At 52.2% G+C, this 16,878-nt stretch overlaps 1 long non-coding RNA gene across 2 annotated transcripts in view; it reads left to right on the top strand.

Moving 5' to 3' along the window:
- LOC138295219 (uncharacterized) overlaps positions 1 to 16,878 on the top strand; it is a 66,382-nt gene that overhangs the window by 751 nt on the left and 48,753 nt on the right. Inside the window, exon 4 of one of the 2 annotated variants that reach the window (XR_011203543.1) lies at positions 274 to 1,489. The exons of the other annotated variant lie outside the window; for it this stretch is intronic. This is a non-coding gene — a long non-coding RNA (uncharacterized lncRNA). Of the gene's footprint in view, positions 1 to 273; positions 1,490 to 16,878 lie in introns of those variants that run through there. 2 annotated transcript variants of the gene reach the window in all.

Genomic DNA, 16,878 nt, shown 5'->3' with positions numbered 1-16,878 from the left:
GTTCATATTCATTTTATAACTCTCTTCACACAATATCACATGGTGATATAGTTTTTAAATGTTATAGTCTCGACTAGTAAAATAGGGGGGCAAGACTTAAGATGTTTACTCTCTCTAAATTGATTGTAACGTACTCTCTTTTGTCCAAATTTTGGACCACTAAACCACATATAGTATGTTTTAATTTGCACAAATATCACGACAGTCTATGCTCGCAACTGTCTGTCCGGGATAACATGTACTTAGATACGGTTGTGTTCTCATTTTTTACAGCCCTGATGAAGTCCGTGAGAGGGATCTCTCATTGGACGAAACACGTGTTGGCTGTGGTGGCTAATTGTATATGAATCTCGAGGACGTTGCTTAATTATGAACGAATTGCTTCAAGAAATAAATTTATCCTGAACCAATCTTGGCGTGATTGCCTTCCATACTGAAGATCTGTTACATCGCTGAAACTCCGCAATTTGTTCTCATGAGTGCCCTGACATCTGTTTGTTGTTGCTGTTAGTTTCCCTTGAAACATTGGAGGAGTAAGGAAGATCCTCCTGTCAGGAGCACCGTGACATATTTGATATGTGGACTTTACTATATGGACTCACTGTGAGCGCCCTTTGTCTATGACCTACTTCCTAGTTGCTTTTGTTTTGTCTTTGTGGTGCCCCGCTCCTCCTACCCCTCCCCCTGAGGTGCCTGTTTAATTTCGATCTGATGCCCCAGCAGTGTTCTCTCCGTTTCAAGTCAGGTATCTTGTGTGGGCTTCCCCCATGCATTTTGGGACCAGTGGGCCACGAACAATGATTGGTACACTATCCGGACTTGTGTAGTTGGTGTACATATTTGTATATACTGAATTTTGAACTTTGACTATCAGATTTTTCATGATTACAATTGATACAATCATTTAATTTTGTCATTGCATTCTTCAGGAGGGTGGAGGGGTATATGTATTGTTGCTGCATGTATTTGTGTGTATGTTGTTGTGGGTGAGAGTGGGGGTATTGCGTGTTGCGTGTCACTCTCTTTTCCCTCCCCTGTGTTGTAGGTGCAGTACTCACCGTGGTCGTCAACGGCGTCTGTCCTACTCCTGATAGAGCAGGAGGAAGAGCAGCATAGGCAGGACCTGTAGTTCGGGCTCCATGGCGTCCTGGTTCTTCGTTGAGTGTCGAAAGGTGATTGGTTTCCCTTCCAAAGACTGTTTCCACCGTGCTTTTGATGGCGTTGGTTCCATCCCGGAAAAGCTGGCGGATTGGTGCCTTGTAATACTGTGGGCAGTACATTGTCTTCTGCCTGTCTGTTGGCGGTTACCGCCACTGTGTTTGTTTCTACCGCCGTGGCGGTCTGAGTGTTAAAGTGCCTGTCTGTGTTGGCGGTTTCCGCCATGGTCCTGATTCAATTTTTGTTTCTGCCGGCCTGTTGGCGGTATTACCGCCACATTAACACCGACTGCCAGGGTTGTAATGAGGGCCAATGTCTTTTATCTAATGAATTAAGAAAGAGTTGATTTGAATAAAGTTCATATTACAGATGATTTAGAATTGTAAGCAATAGGGAAATAAAACTTGTTAACCCATTCCTGAGTAGTGGTAATTTTTGATTAGTATGGTTTAATTTTGTGTTTTCGTAGAGTGTTCCTTGATTATTGATGTTAGTTATTGATTCAATAGTCTCTGCATGACTAAGATACTCCATGCGATTCAAAAGGTTCATCGACCTATACGCATCCCTGAGGGTAACTCGTACCCTCCCTGGTTCCTCCGTAATTGCTCCTTTGCATGCTTCCGTCCACCAAGTCCTCAGAATGTGTTCTTGCCCTGCAAGCTCCAATAATGAGGGAACATCCTCATAATCTGTACCAAGGATTATGTCCTCATCAAGGTTGGAGAGTACCCCGACCCGGAGGCTCTCAGTCCTGTCTCTCCACTGCAACCGTATATTAGCTATGGGATAGTACCGCTGATTGCCATGTACACATGTGATTAGGACTTGTTGCCCTTTTTCAATTTGTCCTGGCAACACCAAATTTCCCCTAATCACGCTCTGACTAAAACCGGAATCAATGAGGGCTGTTCTTTCCACATTATTGACGACAATGGGAAGGATATATTTGGGTTTTTCTCCTCCAGACCAGAACACCCTTCCCTTATCGGGCAATATGACCCCACTCCGAGCAATTGTGGCACTGGGGACCAGGGCCCGCATATCCGGATGACCCTGGCCTGCTGCTTGTGATCTGTCTGTACCGTGATTTAATACTGGTCGCTGGAGATTATTTCTAGATATGGTCGGTTTGATAGGAGGGGGAGGAGCCTGACTAGTGGTAGCACGGAAGTCCGAACCTCTATGATAGGCACAGGCAAGATCTACAGCAGTTTCGTTAGTGAGCCCAGGATGTTGTCTTACCCAGTTCCGGGTGGTGGGTGGTAAAGCATCCAAATACTGTTCTAATACTATGACATTAAACATGTCCTCTCTTGTGTTTTCTGTGGGTTGTAACAACTCCCGCCAGCATGTTGGACTCTGTAGTATAAGGTGCAAGGGTTCTCCTGATGCTGCCATTTCATCTGTCTAAACCGGGTGCGATAGCTTTCAGTATCTAAGCCCACTCTTTCTAGAATAGTCTTTTTAATGTCCTTGTACGGCAAGGTACCACTTGGATTAATGGCTTGGTATGTGGTTTGTAAGTGTCCAGTGAGCAGGGGGGCGATATACTGACCACATTTGTCCTCAGGCCAATTTGCGGTGCTGCCAACTCTTTCAAAGTTTGTGAAAAAAGAGTCCGGATCTTCCTGCTCCTGATACTTTTGTAACACACTACTTGGTACCGTAGGATGTACTTTGGTATGGGCAATGGTATCAGTGAGCTTGCATAATGCTGTTTCATGTACCAGCTGATTATTAGCCATGATTGTTGCCTGGCTTTAGAGTGCAGTCTGCAACGCCTAACTTTCTTCTTTGGCTTCTTTTTATTTGTTGCTCCCATATCAATTGGAGGTGTCGTTGCCCCTCAGCCAGCTGGGCAATAACATCGGCCATTGTCACCTTCTCTTCCATGGTGGCGGTTTCCTTCAAATCCTACTTCTGACACCACTTGTGACGGATGGTAGGGATGAAACACTCCGACCGAGTTCCAGGTGTGATTTATTTGTCTTTAACTGCTAGGTATAGGGTGGTAGGATGTTTTCCGTGGTCTGGTCTTCACTCTCCTCTTTTCTGTTCTTTTTCCGTAGGGTGTTTCCCCGGGAGGCACATGCGGAAAGAAGAGAAAAGTAGCGGTAAGTGGACTAGGTACTTCTGTCTATTTGCTCTTACTGTAAGTCTTTCTTTTGTTTCTGTCTTATCCCACTATTCTTTTCGAGGTACTAGTTCTCCGAGTGATGCTTATGGTTTACATATATGTTTTCTGTGTTTTTATTCCTTCTACAGTGCTCGTTATCCTGTGTGCGGTGTCTTCGGTGACCTGTGCTACTACTGTGTTCTACAGTGTTCAGTGGTAAGTTTTCTGACCCTCCCCTTCGATTCCGTTCCTTTCCCTCCCCTTCCCCTCGTTTGTGTTGTGCTTGTGCCCTTGTTTGTCTCTCTCTCTCTCTCCACTCTTTCACTCGGATTCAGGGTTGTGGTCCCACGCACCTGTACCGCCACACTTCTCCGGAAGCGTGGCGGGATGCAGCAGCTCGTCCTCCCGGTTGCTGGGTTTCGGGGCATCCGATGCTCGTCTCCAGCCGTCTCCTCCAGGATACGAATGCTTCAACTGCCTCCGGTTATTACTTTGGCTCCGTCCTCTGCTTTCGGCGTCCGTCCTATTTCCTCCCGACTCCTCCTTTGGGAAATGGTTCACGGTTCCTCTATCGCCTCCAACTCCTTCCTCACAAACACCGAACGCCGTATGCTCGGGTAGCGGCGAATTTGACTTCCTGACATCCCGCCTCTCCAAAGCGTCCAGCCAATCACGGGAAGGTAAACTGGGCTGTCTGGGCCCACCAGTGTCAGCACAAGCGAAGTCCGAGTGCGGACGAACAGGTTCCAGCCCGTCACAGAGGGGTCGGCAGCAGCAGCAGCTGCAGTGGAGTCCCCGGAAAGGCAGTTTGGCAGTACCCAGGTTCTGTGCTAGAGACCCGGGGGATCATGGAATTGTCTCCCCAATGCCAGAATGGCATTGGGTTGGGGTGACAATTCTATGATCTTAGACATGTTACATGGCCATGTTCGGAGTTACCATTGTGACGCTATACATAGGTAGTGACCTATGTATAGTGCACGCGTGTAATGGTGTCCCCGCACTCACAAAGTCCGGGGAATTCGCCCTGAACGATGTGGGGGCACCTTGGCTAGTGCCAGGTTGCTCACACACTAAGGGGGCCATTCTGACCTCGGCGGTAAAAGGCGCTTACCGCAGGTCAGAAGACCGCCATAACGCTGCTGCGGCCGCGGTAAACCGCCACGGTCATTCTGACCCGCAACTTGAAAACCGCCAAAAACCCGACATCCACAAAAGTCCGCCACACCAAAGGTCAGCGAAAAAATGCCGATGACCAAACCTCCACCGTCACGCCAACAGAAATACGCCCATGCCATTCCGACCGACGAATCCACGCAGCAGTCTTTCAACCGCGGTATTCCATTGGCGGTACACACCGCCGCGGTCAAAATACACACACCCTTACAAAACACAACCACATTGGACAATTTGAAATACACACACCTGATACACATACAAACAACACTCCCACACACCCAATACAATATAAAACACACACCCACATCACCCACAAACCCTTACGACCACAATTGCCAATGAAGGACAGAGAGAGACAGCACTGCTTAGAGTAGACCATCACACAGAGGCAAATCACAACATCACCCACACAATTACCACACACAAAACACCATACACCACCACACACATCAAACTCTACAACACATACAACATCCCTCACCTCATCCACACCACCCCATGGCACCCCAAAGACACCCCAGGTTCTCTGACGCAGAACTCAGGGTCATGGTGGAGGAAATAGTTTGTGTAGAGCCCCAGCTCTTCGGGGCACAGGTGCAGCACACCACAATTGCTAGGAAGATGGAGCTATGGCAAAGGATAGTGGACAGGGTCAACGCGGTGGGACAGCATCCACGCAATCGGGATGACATAAGAAAGCGCTGGAACGACCTACGGGGGAAGGTGCGTTCCATGGTATCAAGGCACAACATTGCGGTGCAGAAGACTGGCGGCGGACCCCCACCTACTCCCCCAGAATTTACAACATGGGAGGAGGAAGTCTTGCACATCCTGCATCCTGAGGGCCTCGCAGGAGTAGGCCGAGGAATGGACTCTGGTAAGTCAAATCTTAACTACTTCTTCCCACCCCCACCCCACCTGCATGCCAGCACATACCCCCACCCTCACCCCCACCCCCATCACACCAACTCCTTGCAAATGGCTCACCATCACAACCCACCCATCCCAACACCAAGACCTGCATGCGACCACAAAGCATGGACACCCATCACCAAAGCATGCCCACTGCACACACACATCACCCCCACAAGCCACCCTCACAAAAGCCCCCACAAGGGAATGCATGCACTTGGGTACACGGCCACCCACCCATCACACGAAATGCCACACACAGAAGCAATAACCATACCCTTATACCCCTGCAGCACCCGAACGCCACCACACCGCCACGGAGGGTAAAGAGATGTCCATCCCACCCCCAGAAGAGGCCCCCAGCGATGACAGCAGCTCTGTCTCCCTGGACCGAGATGACCAGCCCGGACCATCGGGGACCTCTGGACAGTCGGTTCCCCACAGACAGCCACAGGCTACAGCAGACCTAACCCCCTCTGGGAACACCAGCACAGCTCCCACCCAGCGGGCCCATGCCTCTGTCTCCAGGACACGTCAATCAGCGGTGTGTCCACCACTACAGGGCACCCAGGTTGACCCACCACCCCAACAACAACAGGGACCTGGGGGCAGTGGTAGTGGGCACGCCGTCCAGGGGACAGAGGCCCAGGAACACAGGGGAACTGGGAGGGCTGCTGTGCGACAGGGGGGGGACAGGCCCAGGGAACCCACTCTCCAAGAGGCCCGCTCCTCCATCATGGGAGCATACCACCACTCCCAGGAGACGATGGCGACGGTACTGGCCAGGTTCCAGGAGATCCAGGCACAGCAGGAGGAACGGTACATGGGGTTCAGAGAGGAACTGAGGAACATTGGTTCCGCAATGGGGACCATCGTCGTGGCCCTTAACCAGATAGTCACCACATTGCGGGACCATGTGGCACCCCAAAGGGCCCCTGTCACTAACCCAGACCAGGAACAGCCTACCACCTCCGCCGGCGCTAGTGGACAGGAGGCCCCCACACAACAACAGGCCACCAGAACCCCACCTCCTGCAGAAGAAGAACCACCCTGCAAGCGAAACCTGAGATCTCACAAGAAGACAGAGTAGGATGCCAAGACCCCCGCCAGCATAAGATACCCCCTGATGTCATCCTACTGTCCCACATTGTCACCCTGTCCAACCTTTAACTGCCCCTGCTCCATCCTTCCACAGGCATATGGACAATGCACCTGTGAGACTGAGAACTGGACTCTGCCATGGACATTACTCCACCCCCACCCATCACCGTTTTACAATCATGTACCTATATGTAGCACTTGAAATAAATCACTTATTGCACTTAAAAAATCAGGAGTCTGCTTGTATTCTTAACAAATGTATCACACATAACGGTGCAATAATGTTCAGTTACATTGTGTTGACAACATACCAATGTCAATAAGCTTTAGTCCATGGGCAAACAAAGCAGAAGTCACGCAGTGGGTCATACAGCTCTGAAAAGGGAAGGGAAAGTCACAAATCAGTTAAAAGGAACTGGGGGGAAACACAGACAGTAGAGACGCAGGAGGCCTTAAGTAAATGTAAAATGGCGTGGGTGATTCTTACCTGTGTGCTACTGAAAATATTGTTGTATGACTGTATCCCTGTTGTCCGTGTCATCCCCGTCGTCTTCCTCCTCTTCACTCTCCACAGGCTCCACAGCTGCTACAACACCACCATCCGGACCATCCTCCTGCAGAAAAGGCACCTGGCGTCGCAAAGCAAGATTGTGAAAGATACAGCAGGCCACGATGATATGGCACACCTTCTTTGGTGAGTACATTAGGGATCCACCTGTCATATGCAGGCACCTAAACCTGGCCTTCAGGAGCCCGAAGGTCCTTTCTATGATCCTCCTAGTTCGCCCATGTGCCTCATTGTACCGTTCCTCCGCCCTGGTCCGGGGATTCCTCACTGGGGTCAGTAGCCACGACAGGTTGGGGTAACCAGAGTCACCTATTAGCCACACACGGTGTCTCTGTAGCTGTTCCATCACATAAGGGATGCTGCTATTTCACATGATGTACGCGTCATGCACAGACCCAGGGAACTTGGCATTTACACGGGAGATGTACTGGTCAGCCAAACAGACCACCTGGACATTCATCGAATGATAACTTTTTCTGTTTCTGTACACCTGCTCACTTTCTTTGGGGGGAACCAAAGCCACATGGGTCCCATCAATGGCACCAATGATGTTGGGAATATGTCCAAGGGCATAGAAATCACCCTTCACTGTAGCCAAATCGCCCATGTCAGGGAACACAATGTAGCTCCGCATGTATTTCATCAGGGCAGACAACACTCTGGACAAAACCTTAGAAAACATAGGCTGAGACATCCCTGATGACATGGCCACTGTTGTCTGAAAAGACCCACTTGCCAAAAAATGGAGTACTGACAGAACCTACACCAGAGGGGGAATCCCTGTGTGTTGGCGGATGGGGGACATCAGGTCTGGCTCCAGCTGGGCACACAGTTCATGTATAGTGGCTCTGTCAAGCCTGTATCTAAGTATGATATGTCGTTCTTCTATTGTCGACAGGTCCACCAGCGGTCGGTACACGGGAGGATTCATCCTTCTCCTCGCAAGTCCCAGCGGACGGTGCATAGGAAGGACAACATGGAGCACAGAGTCAAGCAACCCACAGGTACGTAACCACAGCTTGCACAGTACACGATTCGCTATGCATTGAAAGGCTTGTATGAGTGGCAATGCAAGGCCTAGGCCTGTGTGACGCTGTAGAAATTATGCCATGTGGGCCCTTGAAATGGCGGCTGCCTGACCTGTGAAGTGTGACAATGTGATGTGAGGTCAATGCGCTGGCGTGGCACACCGTGGTGGTTGGTGGTCGAAGACCGTGGTGCAAAGCCGCATTGGTTAACATTGCACCCTATGGGTTTCAGGAGCCAATGACGATGTGCGCCGGCGGTCGCGGTACGCACCGCGGCGGTACGCACCGCCGCGGGCGTGACCGCCATTTTCTATCTGATTAATCACTCAAGACCTGATCATCCACAGGAGAGGACCTATACTGCAAGTGCTGCTGTGACCTCGGTCTGGAAGATACAATGGCTGCTGCGACTGGGGAAAGGGCCCCTGCCTTCACTTCAGAAGAATTGGAGAAACTTGTTGATGGGGTCCTCCCCCAGTATGCGCTACTCTACGGTCCTCCAGACCAACAGGTTATTACATAGGGTGCACGTTGTATGGGCTATGCCTGTGTTGAGTGGGGTGGATGTAAGATGGTGGGGAGGTGAGCGAATGAGGAGTGCAACGCACGACAGATGAGAGCATGTGCCACATGGCAAGGTTGGTGAGGGGGGGCCACTCACATTGACCATGCAGAAAAGTGATGATATTTCCTTTCCCAACCTGTACATGTCACACGCCAGCGCCCATCAGAAGATCGAGATTTGGCGTGCCATCGCCAAGGACGTCCGGGCCCTTGGGGTCCACAACAGACGGGGCACCCACCCCCGAAAGAGGTGGGAGGACATCCGCCGCGGGACCAGAAAGACCGCCGAGGCTCTGCTGGGGTGGGGGTGCCAGCCACCAATTGACCCCCCTGATGTTCCGGATCCTGGCGGTGGCCTACCCCGATTTGGATGGGCGCGTGAGGACATCACAGCAGACACCAGGGGGTGAGTATCAGCACATTCTGCTATCTTTGCGCGCAGTGGGGGTGTCTGGGTGGGGGGAGGAGGGCTATGGCTATCTCTAGGCCAGGACGCTTTCTGTAGGCTAGGCCCCTCCGTTAGGCATGGCCCTGTGCCCCCGACCCCCACCTCTGTAGGGTGCCAAGTACAGCTATCCATGGTCCGGCCTCACCTATGTGTGCATTTGTCGTCCATAGACCTGTAGGCCTAGTCACAATAACTGAGTAGTGTACCCCAATTGCGCAGCCTAGTGCTGGGGGCTTCTGTGTCTGTCCTCTCCGACAACGGTGTTGCCAATGCATGCACTCAACCTGTCTTCATTTCTCCCCCCCCATTTTCTTTGCCTTCCTGTTCATGTGGGCATTAGCATCATCAGGCGGAGGAGAAGTGGCATCGGCGCATGAGGGAGCTGCATCTCACATGGCCCCGGAGGGCCATGCAACCGACTCCGAGTACACCAGTGAGACGGAGGGCGAGGGGGGCTCCACAACGGGGACCCGTGGAGACGTCAGCGACACAGACACGTCCTCGGAAGGGAGCTCCCTTGCGGTGGCAGAAACATCCGTGCCCACCGCCACAACAGGTACAGCTGCCACCCAGCGCACCAGCTCTGCCCTCCCAGCAGACCCTCAGCCTTCGCTCCGTGCCCGCTCGGCCAGGAAGCCGGCCATCTCCTTTGCCCCAGGCACCTCAGGCCCTGCCCCAGTTACCCCTGCTGCCCTCAGTGAGGAGGTCATTGACCTCCTCCAGACGCTCATTGTTGGGCAGTCTACCCTTTTGAATGCCATCCAGGGTGTAGAAAGGGAGGTGCATCGGAGCAATGCATACCTGGAGGGCATTCATTCGGGTCAGGCTGCCCATCAGCGATCGTTCAACGCTCTGGCCTCAGCACTGACGGCAGCCATTGTCCCTGTCTCCAGCCTCCCTCTTCAAACTCCCTCCACCCAGTCCCAGTCTCCTGTTCCTCTGCCTATCCCATCCACACCATCAGACCAGCCTGCACACACCTCAACACCCAAGGGCAGCTCATCCAGACATAAGCACCACAGATCACACAAGCATTCACCCAAGCAACATCCAGATGCAGACATGCCAACAGTCACTACCACCTCTGTGTCCCCCACCTCCTCGTCTCCCTCCTCCCTCCCTGTGACGTCTCCACTCACACCTGCATGCACACCACCATCAGCCAGTACTTCCATCACCAGCACACCCTCCAGTACAGTCCGCACACGTGCAGTCACCACCCCCACTGCCATTTACACGTCCCCTGTGTCCTCTCCCATTGTGTCTGTCACCCCCTCTTCCAAACCACACAAACGCAGGCAGCCACCCACCCAACAGCCATCCACCTCACGACAGCCTCCGTCACAAGCACCTGCACACAAAGACAGCACACTTGACTCTCCTACAACCACATCCTCTTCCTCCACTCCCATACCCACTGCACCTACCCTTCCCATTGCTCCTAAAAAACTTTTCCTCTCCAAAATTAACCTCTTTGCATCACCTGACCCACCCCCTCCATCTGGTAAGAGTCCAAAATGCACCTCAGCCACCACAAGCCCTGCATCTACTAGGACCATAGTTCAGGGCTATTGGAGTCCACCAGCTCCTAGGGCAGGAACATCGGCCAGCAGCAAGGGGACAGCCAGCTCACCCCCTGGGAAGAGGACCAAAAACGAAGGGCCGGTGCGACAAGCCTGAGACGGCTGCCACCAAGGACAGTAGCCTTGCCCCGTCACCTGCCACATCAACAAAGGGAGGCAAGGGCCACAGAGCTTCAGCGAAGGAGGGCAAGGGCAGCAGGGCGGACAAGTCAGGCAGCAGGCGAGCTGACCAGGAGGGCCCCGCCAGCCCCATTCCGGGTGTGACGGACAACACCCACGGGCCCAGGACTCCATCACAGGAGGGCCCCGCAACCGAAAGGTCGGATGGCGACTGAGCGGGAAGTATTGGCCAGGTCTGGTTCCCTAGAAACACAGGACAAGCACCGCTGAACAGGGACCGCCGTGACAAGCAACGCTGAACAGGGCCCCGCCAAGACAAGCACCGCTGAACAGGGGCCGCCGTGACAAGCACCGCTGAACAGGGACCGCCGTCTCAAGCACCGCTCCGCTGGGCCCTTCCTGTCAAGCACCGCTCCGCTGGGCCCTTCCTGTCAAGCACCGCTCCTCTAGGCCCTTCCTGTCAAGCACCGCTCCGCTGGGCCCCGCCGTCTCAAGCACCGCTCCGCTGGGCCCTTCCTGTCAAGCACCGCTCCGCTGGGCCCTTCCTGTCAAGCACCGCTCCGCTGGGCACCGCCGTCTCAAGCACCGCTCCGCTGGGCATTTCCTGTCAAGCACCGCTCCGCTGGGCCCTTCCTGTCAAGCACCGCTCCGCTGGTCCCTTCCTGTCAAGCACCGCTCCGCTGGGCACCGCCGTCTCAAGCACCGCTCTGCTGGGACCTTCTTGTCAAGCACCGCTCCGCTGGCCCGTTCCTGTCAAGCACCGCTCCGCTGGGCCCTTCCTGTCAAGCACCGCTCCGCTGGGCACCGCCGTCTCAAGCACCGCTCCGCTGGGCATTTCCTGTCAAGCACCGCTCCGCTGGGCATTTCCTGTCAAGCACCGCTCCGCTGGGCCCTTCCTGTCAAGCACCGCTCCGCTGGTCCCTTCCTGTCAAGCACCGCTCCGCTGGGCACCGCCGTCTCAAGCACCGCTCTGCTGGGACCTTCTTGTCAAGCACCGCTCCGCTGGCCCGTTCCTGTCAAGCACCGCTCCGCTGGGCCCTTCCTGTCAAGCACTGCTCCGCTGGGCACCGCCGTCTCAAGCACCGCTCCGCTGGGCCCTTCCTGTCAAGCACCGCTCCGCTGGGCCCTTCCTGTCAAGCACCGCTCTGCTGGGCCCTTCCTGTCAAGCACCGCTCTGCTGGGCCCTTCCTGTCAAGCACCGCTCTGCTGGGCCCTTCCTGTCAAGCACCGCTCTGCTGGGCCCTTCCTGTCAAGCACCGCTCTGCTGGGCCCTTCCTGTCAAGCACCGCTCTGCTGGGCCCTTCCTGTCAAGCACCGCTCTGCTGGGCCCTTCCTGTCAAGCACCGCTCTGCTGGGCCCTTCCTGTCAAGCACCGCTCTGCTGGGCCCTTCCTGTCAAGCACCGCTCTGCTGGGCCCTTCCTGTCAAGCACCGCTCTGCTGGGCCCTTCCTGTCAAGCACCGCTCTGCTGGGCCCTTCCTGTCAAGCACCGCTCTGCTGGGCCCTTCCTGTCAAGCACCGCTCTGCTGGGCCCTTCCTGTCAAGCACCGCTCCGCTGGGCCCTTCTTGTCAAGCACCGCTCCACTGGGCCCTTCTTGTCAAGCACCGCTCCGCTGGGCCCTTCCTGTCAAGCACCGCTCTGCTGGGCACCGCCATCTCAAGCACCGCTGGCCCATTGGCAGTGCCGGTTCTGTGTCGAGCAGGGCTTCACGAAGCACTGTGGCCACCATGCCTCCTCCATTACCAGTGGAGTCGGTAATCCATCTGATGGACTGTGGCTTTGCACTCCCCAGAATGGAACAGTGGGCAACCCACCCACTGTAGAGACTTGAGAGACTGTGGCTTTGCACTCCCCAGGATGTAACAGTGGGCAACCCACCCACTGTAGAGACTTGAGAGACTGTGGCTTTGCACTCCCCAGGATGGAACAGTGGGCAACCCACCCACTGTAGAGACTTGAGAGACTGTGGCTTTGCACTCCCCAGGATGGAACAGTGGGCAACCCCCCACTGTAGAGACTTGAGAGACTGTGGCTTTGCACTCCCCAGAATGGAACAGTGGGCAACCCACCCACTGTAGAGACTTGAGAGACTGTGGCTTTGCACTCCCCAGGATGGTACAGTGGGCATGGAGGCCCCTCGTGGATCTGGCATCGTGGACTCATGTGGCTAAGGTGCCCCCCTTCCCTTCCCCCTGAGGTGCCTGTAGTTTTATCATCTGATGCCCCAGCAGTGTTCTCTCCAATGGTATCTGGTCTCGTGTGTGGGCTTTGCCCATGTGTTTGTGCACATTGGCCCATGGACTATGGAACTTTGCCAAAATGTGCAGGACATATTGCCTATGTATATATTTTTCACTATGTTCATTCTTTTATATGTATATTTCATATTGCATATTTCCCATAACTTCAATAGAGCTATAATATACTTAAATTTTAAAGATCATTTTAATTTTGTCTTTGCATTATTCCGTTAACACTCTGACTTATTGCTCTGCATTGGTGTGTAGGTATTTGGGGTGGGGGAGTGGGTGTATCGTGTATGTGTGTGCTCGTAACCTTTCCTCCTTCCCCCTCCCCTGTGTCGTAGGTGCAGTACTCACCGTTGTCATCTGCGCCGGCGTTCGTACTCCTGGTAGATGAGCAGGTAGACAATAGCTGGTAGGATGTTTAATTCGGGTTCCATGCTGTCCTCCTTCCTCGTGGAGTGTATAGAGGTGAGCGTTTTCCCGTTCGTAGTCTGTTTCCGCCGTGTTTTTATCGGCGGTGCTCCCGCCCCGGAAAAGGTGGCAGATTGGTGAGTTGTGATAGGGTGGGCGGTACATTGTCTGTCGCCTGCCTGTTGGCGGTGACCGCCATGGCGGTCGGAGTGTTAAAGTGGTGGGCTGTGTTGGCGTTTCCCGCCAGGGTCAGAATTCCATTTTTTTGACCGCCTGCCTGTTGGCGGGTTGCCCGCCGCTTTATCACCGACCGCCAGGGTTAGAATGCCCCCCTAAGTAACTTTGCACCCAAACTTCACCAGGTGAAGGTTAGACATATAGGTGACTTATAAGTTACTTAAGTGCAGTGGTAAATGGCTGTGAAATAACATGGACGTTATTTCACTCAGGCTGCACTGGCAGGCCTGTGTAAGAATTGTCAGATCTCCCTATGGGTGGCAAAAGAAATGCTGCAGCCCATAGGGATCTCCTGGAACCCCAATACCCTGGGTACCTCAGTACCATATACTAGGGAATTATATGGGTGTACCAGTATGCCAATGTGAATTGGTGAAATAGGTCACTAGCCTGTTAGTGACAATTTGGAAAGCAGAGAGAGCATAACCACTGAGGTTCTGGTTAGCAGAGCCTCAGTGAGACAGTTAGTCATCACACAGGGAACACATACAGGGCACATACTTATGAGCACTGGGGCCCTGCCTGGCAGGGTCCCAGTGACACATAGACTAAAACAACATATATACAGTGAAATATGGGGGTAACATGCCAGGCAAGATGGTACTTTCCTACACCCCCTGTTAGTCCATTTCTTATATCTGGTACAGACACGATGCTGTTGTGAGTCAGTGAGTGTTGCATGTAATGTTGCACTACAGTGACTGTAGTTCCACTTCTAACACATCTGGCACATGGTATGTGTTGATGATTGATCTTGTATTCCTATGTGTGTGAGCCACTGCGTCAGACAGATGTCTTTGCACACTACAGGTAAGTTAGGTATGTGTTAATGAGATGCAGTAGGTATTGCTGCAAGTTGTGTGGTGTTTGATATTTGTTCTGGCAGTGATTTGCACAACATGACTCTAGATATTTGTTCCTATTTAGAAGTTACATGACATGGGCTTGGTGTATGCCCTTTATGTGTCTTTGCTATTGTTTGTTTGTTGTGGTGTGTGTGATGTGTACGTAGTGGGCAACCTGAGGCCACTTATAGTGGTCGGTGTAGTTCTGCTGTTTTCAAAGGGTACATGTCTGCACCTGTCCCTCCTGTAGTGTACCTGTCAAGTTGTGGGTGCGTAACATACATGTGGGTGTGTGTATTGGTGTTGTGCACTGATTGCGCTGTACTGCAGTATGATGCATATGTGTTTTCACCTGCACATGGGTGTTACCCTGGCCATATGTTACTGATGTGTGTATGTCTTGTGTGTCCGGCAGTACATTACTAGATTTGTAGACTTACCCACAAGTAGGCCATTTCCAAATTATCCATCCTGGAACTGTTCAGTGATCATACTGTGCTGGACCATGTAGGCGTCACGGGCACTCCCAGGATACTTGGCCAAAATGTTTATGAATAGTCCATGGTGGTCGACTATGGCCTGCACATTAATGGAATGCGTGTGCTTGAGATACTGGTATAAGTGCTCTATTGCTGCAGGTGGTACGAGCCAGACATGGGTGCAGTCCATTGCACCGAGCACCTGTGGGAAGCCATGGATTTGATAGAACCCCTGTTTGTTCTCCTGCTGCTTTTACTAAGTGTTGGGGAATCTGATGTGGCGGGGTGTCAGGGAGATGATGGCATCTAAGACCTTTGGCAGGAATGCAGAAAGTGACGGCTGTGAGTCACCAGCAACCAGTGCACCCGTTGATTGGAATGAGCCACCTGCCATCATGTGTAGGACAGCAAGCAGATTTGTTATAGATGGTATGTTGTGTGGGGTCTGCAGGCTGGCTGCAATTTGCGGCTCAATGTAGTGCAGCAGGTGTATTATGGCTTGCCGGTTCAGTCTATAAGTGCTAATGATGTCCAGGTCCCTGAGGCCAAGGAGGATTGTCCTAGTTCTGAAGAGGCTCTCCTGCCTTCTGCGTTGCCTTTGTGGGCCGTGTTATGGTGGTGGTGATTGATGGATTTGTTGTTGTTCTCTGCGCCATCAAGCAAACTGTATCAGTATCACCTCCATCTTCTCCTGGGGGTTGTGATGTTGTTTCTGGGTGTTTTACTTAAGTAGTGGTGTGTTTGCCCCATTTTAACGCCTGCCCTGACCCAGGAATTACATTTTTATGCAAATCGGTGGTTGAGTCATTTTTTCAGTCCACCTCCCACCCGGGCTCCTTTTTTGCCCGGGTGGAGAAATATGGCACTAGGGTGTTTGAGTCATTTTTTTGAACGGGAATGCATACCCTGCATCTCATTGAAACAAGTAGCTTTCACGCATCCCAAAAATGACGTTAACACAATTATTTTGATGCTAGATGTGTCTAGTGTCAAACTATAAATATGGAGTTAAGTTTGCGCCGGATTTGCACGAAAAAAAATTACGCAAATCTGGCGCAAACAGAGTATACATTTGCCCCCAAGTACCAACACTTCTAAATTGTCTCAGACAGAATGGCTCAGTGCCTTCATAAGTGGAGGTGCTGTTGTTGCTGACATTGTGAGAGTGGAGCATATTTTGAGCCACTATTAAAGCTTTCTGTAAAGCTCTGCCGGATTATTCATCAGCCTCCATTTCATTTTTTTTCTCTTTTTAAAGAGGCATTTTACTACTACAATATGGCATGGCAGGATCATGAGAAGAAAACATGTTTATCAGCATTATCATAAGACAGCATGAACACATCAGTCGAGGGTACGTCTGCTGTGGGGCTCAGAATGGGAGCTAAGTGGGGGTAAAACCATTTATGAACCTCCACAAAAAGAGGGACAATGCGAGCAAACTGTGAGGTCTGAGGCGAGTGTTTCAAAGAGTGTGCTGTTCCACTGTACCATTGGCAAGCATGGGTACCTCTGAAACAGTAAACTTAGGGTAAAGGTGAGGTAACATGGTAGCACAAGCCTTATGGGATCTTGATATGTAGGAAAGTAGCCTAATTTTTGGCATGGTTACTCTCATTTTCTGCCTGATTTCAGTGTGATTGACTGTGTTTACTGGGATCCTGCTACCGAGGATCCCAGTGATTATGCTCCCCCTATCAAAACTCTTATTTTCACCCACAATTGGCATACTAGTGTCCCCTTATAAGTCCCTAGTATATGTTACCTAGGTATCCAAGGCATTTGGGTTCCAGGGGATCCCTATGGGCTGTAGCATATATTTTGCCACCCATAGGGAGCACATGCAAAGGGTTCTGCAGGACTGCCATTGCAGCCTGCGT

Source organism: Pleurodeles waltl, chromosome 5 (assembly GCF_031143425.1).
Source record: "Pleurodeles waltl isolate 20211129_DDA chromosome 5, aPleWal1.hap1.20221129, whole genome shotgun sequence".
Taxonomy (NCBI): Eukaryota; Metazoa; Chordata; class Amphibia; order Caudata; family Salamandridae; genus Pleurodeles; species Pleurodeles waltl.
Note: the sequence above shows the minus strand (reverse complement) of the source record. Positions and strands in the feature narration are given on the sequence as shown.